This window comes from Aedes albopictus, chromosome 1 (assembly GCF_035046485.1).
Source record: "Aedes albopictus strain Foshan chromosome 1, AalbF5, whole genome shotgun sequence".
Lineage (NCBI taxonomy): Eukaryota > Metazoa > Arthropoda > Insecta > Diptera > Culicidae > Aedes > Aedes albopictus.
Genome location: NC_085136.1, coordinates 64,792,861 through 64,802,089, shown reverse-complemented (window position 1 = coordinate 64,802,089; position 9,229 = coordinate 64,792,861).

The following is a 9,229-nucleotide window of genomic DNA, read 5'->3' as shown; positions in this document are numbered from 1 at the left end:
AGGAATTTCTTTAAAAATTCCCGGAGGAATTCCATTGGAAATTCCTGGAAGAATTCCTTTGGAAATTCCTTCGGAAATTCCTGGAAAAACTCTTTTGGAAATTTCTGAAGGATTTTTTTTAATTCCAGGAAGAATTCCTTCAGAAATTCCAGGAGAAATTCTGTCGGAAATTCCTGGAGAAATTCCATTGGAAATTTCCAAAGGAATGAATTTCCGATGTAATTCCACCAGGAATTTTGCGAAGGAATTCCTTCAGGACTTTCCAAATAAATTCTTCCATTTATTTCCGAGAGAATTCCTCCAGGAATTTCCGTTGCAATTCCTCCAGGAGTTTCCCAGGGAAATCCTCCAGGAAATTTCGGAAAAATCCCTCCACAAATTTCTGGAGGAATTACTCTAGGAATTTCCTCAAGGGAATTCCTCTTGGAATTTTCAAAGGATTTCCTCCTGGAATTTCCGAAGGAATTCCTTCATGAATGTCCGAAGAAATTCTTCCATGAATTTCCGAAGGAATTCCTCCAGAAATTTTCCGACGGAATTCCTCTACGAATTTCCGAAGAAATTCCTCGAGAAATTTCCGGAGGAATTCATTCAAGAATTTCCGAAGAAATTCTTCTAGGAATTTTCAAAAGAATTCCTCTTGGAATTTTTAAAGGAAGTCCTCCTGAAATTTCCGAAGGAACTCCTCCATGAATTTCCGAAGGAATTCCTCCATGAATTTCCGAATGAATTGCTCCAGGAATTTTGCGAAGGAATTTCTAAAGAATTTTCCGAAGGAATTCCTACATGAATTTCCAAAGGAATTCCTCCAGAAATTTTCCGATGGAATCCCTTCACGAATTTCCGAAGAAATTCCTGAGAAATTTTTCCATGAATTTCCGGATGAATTTCTTCAGAAATTTCCGGAGGAAATCCTCCAGGAATTTCCAAAGGAGATCCTCCAGCAATTATCAAAGAAATTCCTTCTGCAATTTCCGAAGGAATTCCTCCTGGAATTTCCGAAGGAATTCCTTCATAAATTTCCGAAGGAATTCCTTCAGGAATTTCCGAAGGAAATCTTCCAGCAATTTCCGAAGGAATTCCTCCTGGAATTTCCGAGGGAATTTCTGCAGTAATTTCCGGTGGAATTTCTCCAGGGATTTTCAAAGGAATTTCACCTGGAATTTTCAAAGGATTTCCTGCCGGAATTTCCGAAGGAATTCTTTCATGAATTTCCGAAAGAATTCCACCGGGAATTTTCGAAAGAATTTCTATTTCTCCAGGAATTCCTTCACGAATTTCGGAAGGAGTTTCTCCATAAATTTCAAAAGGAATTCCTCCAGGACTTTTGCGAAGGAATCGCTCAAGGATTTTCTGAAGGAATTCCTCCATGAATTTCCGAAGGAGTTCCTCCATAAATTTCAGGAAGGAATTTCTCCAAGTATTTCCGAAGGAATTCCTCCAGGAATTCCCGAAGGAAATCCTCTACGAATTCACGAAGGAATTCCTCCAAGAATTTCCGAGGGAATTCCTCCAGGATTTTCCCGAAGAATTCCTCAATGAGTTTCCCGAGGAGTTTGTCCAGGAATTTCCGTAGGAATTCCTCCAGGAATTTTCAAAGAAATTTCTCCTGGAATTTTCAAAGGATTTTCTCCTGAATTTCCGAAGGAATTCCTCTCCGAATTTCCAAAGAAATCCCTCCCGGAATTTCCAAAGAAATTTCTTATGGATTCGCCTTGAAATACCTCCAAAAATTTCCGAATGAATTCCTCCAAAAATTTTTGACGGTTGTCCTCAAAAAATTTCCTTAGGATTTTCTCACATAATCCCCAAACGTGTTTCTGAAGGAATGTTTGAAGAAGTTTCCCAAGTTTTCGTAGGAGTTCCGCAATACATTTTTGAAGGAATTTCTTGAGGAATTTCCGAAGAAACTTCTCAAGGATCTTTCGCTGGAATTCCTTGAGGAATTTCAAAAAGATTTATAAAAAAAACGAAAAAATTCCTCAACGAACTTATCAAACAATTTCTCACGAATTTTCCGAAGGTATTCCATAAGACATTTCAGACATATGTCAAAAAAAATCCAAACGGACTCCTTTAACAATTTCCGAATTTTCCTTATCAAGGCTTTTTTAAAGGAATTCTTCAAAGAATTTCCGAATGAGTTCCTCTAGGAAATAAAAAATCACAAAAAGCATTTCTTCAGGAATTTCCGAAATATTTTTTCAAGGAAGTTTTGAAAGATTTTTAAAGAAATTTCTTATGGAATTTCAGAAGGGATATCTCATGAGACTTTTAGTGGAATTTTTTCAATATTTTCGAAAGAATTGCTTCAGGAATTTGGGAAGGAATTCTCACAGAAATTTCCGGATGAATTCCTCCAAGAATTTTTGAAGGTTTTCTTCAAGGAATTTTCGGAAGAATTCCTCACGAAAACTCCGAAGGAGTTCCTCAAGGAATATTCTAAATCTATTTCAAAGAAATTCCTCAAGGAATTTCCAAAGAATCTTCTAAAGGAAATCGTAGAAGAACTCTCGACGTCCTATGGAATTTCTCAAGGAGCTTTAGAAATGAAGGAATTCCTCAAGAAATTTCTGAAGAATTTGTCAAGGAATTTCCGGTGGAATACCTCAAGGATTTTCGAAATAAATTCCTGAAATTATTTTTAATTGATTCCTTTAAAAATTTCTGAATGCATTCCTCTAGCAACTTCCAAAGATATTCCTCCAGGAATTCCCGAAGGAATTCCTTTAGAAATTTTCAAAGATTTTTTTCCGGTAATTCCGAAGGAATTCATTAAAGGATTTTTCGAAGAAATTTCTCCAAAAATTTCTTAGGGTATTCCTCTATTCTTAGTTTGATTGGAATTTTTGAAAGAATTCCCAGATAAATTCTTAAAGTATTTTCTGGAGCTTCTCAAACGGATTTCTGGTGGAATTAAAAATGATATTTGTAAAGAATTACTGGGGAAATTCTCAAAAGAATGCATGGTAAAATTCGTAATAAAACTTCTGGAGGAATTTTTGAAGAAATTTCTGAAGGTATTCTCAACGGAATTACTGCAAGTTTTCCGAAGGTAATTTCTGCTGGAATATCTACATTAAAATAACCTGGAAAAATATTAAAGAAATTTCTGGAGAAACTGCTGGATAAATTCAAATTCATGATGGCATTTGTTAAGAAATTCCTGAAGCAATATCTTGAGGAATTCCTCAGGATTATAATCATATATGATTCTTCCATTGAACCATTCCTGTTAATCACCCATTTTTCATACTTCACTTTTATTTTTTTTAATGATGAAGTATTTGAACTGCTTGTTACTGCAAAGTGGTTTTCAGTGTAAGGATGCTTGCCCCCCCCCCTGGCCGAAAAGCTGGCTACGCCCTTGATCCTTGGAGAAATTCTTGAAGGAACTCTAGAGAAATTCCTGAAGACATTCCTGGAGGAACCCTGGAGGTATTCCTGGTGGAAACGCTGCTGGAGTTCCTTGAGGAATCCTTGGAGGAATTACTGGGACAATTTCTTGAGAAATTCCTGAAACCCTGGAAGAATTCCTGGGGGAATGCCAGGAGGAATGCCTGGTGGAATTCCTGGAGGAATCCCTAGAGAAATTCCTGGAGGAATCCCTTGAGGAATTTCTGGATGATTCCCTGGAGGAATCCCTGGAGGTAGCCCTGGAGGAATTTTAATTCCTTAAAGAATCCCTGGATAAATTCCTGGAGAAGTTTCTTGAGGAATCCCTGCGGAAATTCCTGGAGGAATCCCTGGACGAATTCCTAAAGGTATCTCTGGAGGAATACTTGGAAGTATTTTTGGAGGAATTCCTGTAGAAATTTCTGGAGGAATCGCCGGAGAAATTCATGGAGGAATCTCTTGAGGAATCGCTGGAGGAATGCTTGGACGATTTTCTGGCAGTTTCCCAGGAGGAATCCTTGGGGGTATTCTTGGAGGAATCTGTGGAAAAATTCCTGGAGGAATCCCTGGAGAAATTCCTAGAGGAATCTCTGGAGAAATTTTTGGAGGGATCTTCGGAGGAATTCCTGAAGGAATCCCTCGAGGAATCGCTGGAGGAATGCTTGGATGATTTCTTGGAAGAATCCCTGAAGTTTTTTATTGAGAAATTCCTGGAGGAATCTCTGGAGGAATTCCTGGAGGAATCCTTGCAGAAAAGAATGCGAATCTTCACAAGAATCAACGATTTTTTTTTCTCATAAATTCCGAATTTTTCTCATTAGTTGCCGAAGAAACGTTCAAAATAATATACGAATATTTTCCCGAATTATGCCGAAAGAATCCCTCAACATAATGTAAGATGAATTTGCAAAGTAATTGCTGGAGAAATCCCTCAAAAAAAATTATGAAGGAATTTCTAAAAATTGCCTAAAATAAATTTCAAATTATTTTTCGGAAGAGTTTTTAAAGAAATTTTCAAAAGTAGGTACTTCTGAAAGGATTTTATAATTATTGCTGAAAACGTTGTCGCAGGAAAGTTGAAAATAATGTCTGGAAAATTCTGAAAATATTGAATAAATTCGCGGAAGAATTGCTTAATGAATTCCCAAATAAATTGCCAAAAGAATTATTGATGAATTTGGCAAAATAACTTTAAAACGATTTACGACAATATTTGTTGAATACTTATTGCCGCAAGAATTTCAGAAATTGCTGTTGAAATAATTATATTATTTCCCGAAGAAACTTATAAAGGAACTACGAATAATTCCTCCAAATACTACCGCTGGAATTTCTATAAAAATTGCCAAATAAATTTCCCAAAAAAATATTTAAGCGTAGAATTAGCTTTAAGTTGAAATAACATAAAATAAAAACCAAAAATGATTTCGAGAATTTTGAATAAACTTCTAAAAGAATTCACAAATAAGTTTTCCGATCAAATTTAAATAAAATAATGTCGAAGAGAAAATAACTGTTCTTGGACTTTTTATGGGAATTTCCGAATTCCATACCATATTCATATTTATTATGGTTATAATAAGTGATTGCAGGCGACGAAAGGTACAAAACCCCTGGAATTCCGGCAGCTGTCTCCGATTGACCATCGCGGAAACCCTCCATACCGAGCTTGACGGTGTTCCCTCTGATGGTCACATTGTCCAAAAACCTCCGAATTCACCTCCAACACTCTTGATTTGCAAAATCATGATGTTGGATGTGTCGCAAGCCAGGTTTCGTAATTGTTCGGGAAAAGGCCACTATTTCCGGGTAGCCCCAGGTTCCCGAAACATCCGGGATGGTGGTCAATATGTCCAAAAAATTCTGAATATTCCTCCCAAATACTTGATTTGCGACACTATGTAGAATGGGACATGACAAATGTGTTTTTTAGAATTATGCTATGCAAAATGTCAGGTGTCAGGAACTTGCGAAATGTGTCTCCTGAAGGCACCCCAAACGTGACCCAGAACATCCGAAACCAGAACCAGGTAATCCCAATTTACTCAAACAATGCATTTGCAATAATAAAACGATAATTGAACACATCCCAAGTAACCACTAAGCACTAGCGTAAGCGGTCTAAAGGTCATACAGCAGCTTTTTCGTGTCAATAGGCTCAGTAGGAAATTTTCAAATGCTCTCAGGCATTATAAATAGTAAGCACTGAAATGAGCCGTATATTAGTATATGACGCTATGCTATAGTGCTTGTAAACCCAGTGTCTATCAGCCGAATAAGAAGCCTGACAGTGCTGTTAAAAGGCTTGGCGTGCATGACGTTTACATCAATCAAAGCTGATTTCAAGCAAAACAAAACTGAACCGAAGCAAAACAATAAAATCTCCTCGGAAATTTCGTACGATCGATAGGGCGGTGGAAGCTTGTCGTCGGACACTTCAAGCATTAAATGGAAACAGAAAATGTATAGCTGCTTCCTCGATTATGATATAAATGTATCGGATGTCTCGTCGGATGTTTACCTGTGGAGTTCCAATCGTTTTTCCTACAGACGAACACCAAAACTAATCGATGGGCCCCATTTTTATTCCTCTTGTTACGGAACCTCGTCAACCTCCCAAACTTCCCTATAGCTGCATCTCCTGCAGATCTCTCCACCCTCCATAAAACCATTTTAAACATTTCCAATGCGGCCACATTGTGCCCGATTTCAGATCCGAACATCGGATCATCCGGAACATTCGGATCGAAACATCAATGCTGTCCCAAATTGTTGCCTTCTTTTCCTTAAATACGGTGCTGAGCAAACCGATCTCTTGGTGCATCGATGGAGCAGATGAGAAACGTGACGACATCCACTTAAGACTAACAACCCCGAGGACATCAGATCGAATCTGGATCAGGCCGTAAAAATCGAAGAAAAGTAGACTTCGATGGAAAGCATTCGGAGAAAAAAATAAAGAAAGTAAATAACTTTTTTTTTCTTTTTTCTTGGCCCATTTTTGACAACTCTTTCACCAGAGACTCGGTACGCAGATTGAAGCTGGCCGTATATCAGCCGAATATTTCGCCAAAATTGGCTTTTAAGCAGATCTATGATAGGATGTAGTTCTAATGAGCTCTGTTAACATTGCTCTTCATGTGGATATAGAACCAACTTGGTGCCAATTTTTACGGCTTAGTGGTTACTTGGGATTTGCAATCTTTTTCCATGTGTTTCTCACAAATAATCAGTGATTAAAAGGAAGTTGGTCCATTTTTTACCCTATTTGACCCCCCTTCAATAACTCAAACCCCAAGAACCAAAAAACCATTTTGATATTTTTCCGTGCAACTAGGGATGTAGCGCGGTCTTCATTCCAAATTTTGTAAATATCGGTTGAAAAATGAAGTCACGGCGATTTTCTGAAATTAAATTTCTAACTATGACCAAAACGGGTTAATCAAAGGTTTTTCTTTCGAGTGGCATTGTTGTGTAGCTTATGGCAGTTGAACTGTTAACTCTATGGTAGATTTTTTCCGTAATTACACTGATAAAGGTTTTACTAGCAACCAAACTGCATAGTTCATATGAGATTTTTCCTTCTTTTAAAAATAGGCTGTGAATTCGAATTACACTGTTACGAAATAGTGGACCTTGCTTTCTTAGTCAAGCATATGGAATCATGAAACACATGGGAACAAATGTCCCAAATGGAAGATAACGTGCCTCTTTAGCCGGCCTTCCAATGTATATGAGTAGACATATAACTAATAAACGAAAGAAAAAATTATCAAAATTAATGATCAATTTGTTCGCAGGGTGACTGTGTTATGAAAATAAACAAAAAACATTAGAAAAACTGTGAAATTCTTATAAGCTTTATAAGAAGAGAGAAATTTAAAACCATCTCGATTAAACCAAGTGTCGTAGTGCAAGAGCCACAATTGAAATGGGCAATACAAGGTTTGCCGGGTCAGCTAGTGAATACATGAAAATAAAGAATCAGGGAACAAAAACTGTGTGCTAAAGTTTCCAACTGGTTTTTTATTTGTCAAGGACATGTATAAATTGGAACAATGCAAATGTACACACATTTTTCTGATTGGAAATTATTGCCAAGGAAAACAAATTTTAATCGCCCAAATGTATGCACAAGAAATCAACCGTATACAAGTTATAAGAAAAAGTTAAACATTTTCAATCCAACGACAGTATCGCAAACGTAACATGGACATGCATGAGCAATACACAGGGTGTGAATTTACCATATATAATATACTAATGTTTCAGTTCAGTTCAGTGAAGTGAAGTGATCTGAAAATTTTTGAAGATGTGCACCCAGCTGGTGGTAATAATAACATGACCCATTTCTTTGGGTATTTTGAAATAAAGCGTTTTGGCTTTAAAATAAAACTCCTTAGCGTCAATGTGGTCAGGGCGTTAACAGTGAACACCCAAAATAACCAAAATTGGCATTTTATAATATTTCGCTTCCTGAGAGGGCGGTCCAGAATGTCGAATTGTTTGAAAATCCATATTCACTAAAACTGATGTGGTCAGGGCGTTAACAGTGTGCACCCAAAATAACCAAAATTGGTATTTTATTATATTTTGCATCCTGAAAAAAAAAATTTTTTTTTGAACTGAAGAGCTGGTTACTCAGTGAGTAACTTGGAGTAACCACGATGACACCACTGCCCGAGAGGGCGGTCCAGAATGTCGAATTGTTTAAAAATCCATATTCACTAAAACTGATGTGGTCAGGGCGTTAACAGTGAACACCCAAAATAACCAAAATTGGCATTTTATAATATTTCGCTTCCTGAGAGGGCGGTCCAGAATGTCGAATTGTTTAAAAATCCATATTCACTAAAACTGATGTGGTCAGGGCGTTAACAGTGAACACCCAAAATAACCAAAATTGGCATTTTATAATATTTCGCTTCCTGAGAGGGCGGTCCAGAATGTCGAATTGTTTGAAAATCCATATTCACTAAAACTGATGTGGTCAGGGCGTTAACAGTGTGCACCCAAAATAACCAAAATTGGTATTTTATTATATTTTGCATCCTGAAAAAAAAAATTTTTTTTTGAACTGAAGAGCTGGTTACTCAGTGAGTAACTTGGAGTAACCACGATGACACCACTGCTCAGCAACCACTCGAGAATCTATTCCTTAGCATTTTTAAGGAATTTTTATTTTTTTTTCCAAGAACATCTGCAGAGGGATGTCCAGTACAGTTCTCCCAGTCATTGATTCATACAATTCTTTCACGAATAACTTCAGAAATTGCTTCAAAAAATTTTGTTCAGGAATCCCTCCAGATTGTTTCCAAAAAATTCTTCCAGGAATCTTCTTAGTTCATTTATTCATTTATTTAGTATTACATCAAATTCAAGATAAAACTGAATCAACAATATTTCTCCATAATACACGGTTCGTGGCTGCCGCTCTCCATCCTCGGTCGCGCCCGATGCTTGCCAAGTCACGCTCCACCTGGTCCGCCCATCATGCTCTCTGCGCTAAACACCTTCTTGTACCAACCGGATGGTTAGCAAACACCAACTTTGCAGGGTTGTTGTCCGGCATTCTTGCAACATGCCCTGCCCACCGTGTCCTTCCGGCTTTGGCCACCTTCTGGATGCTGGGTTCGCCATAAAGTGCAGCGAGCCCGTGGTTCATCCTTCTCCGCCACACACCGTTCTCCTGCACGCCGCCAAAGATCGTTCTTAGCACCCGTCGCTCGAAAACTCCGAGTGCTTGCAGGTCCTCCTCGAGCATCGTCCATGTCTCGTGTCCGTAGAGAACCACCGGTCTTATTAACGTCTTGTACATGGCACATTTGGTGCG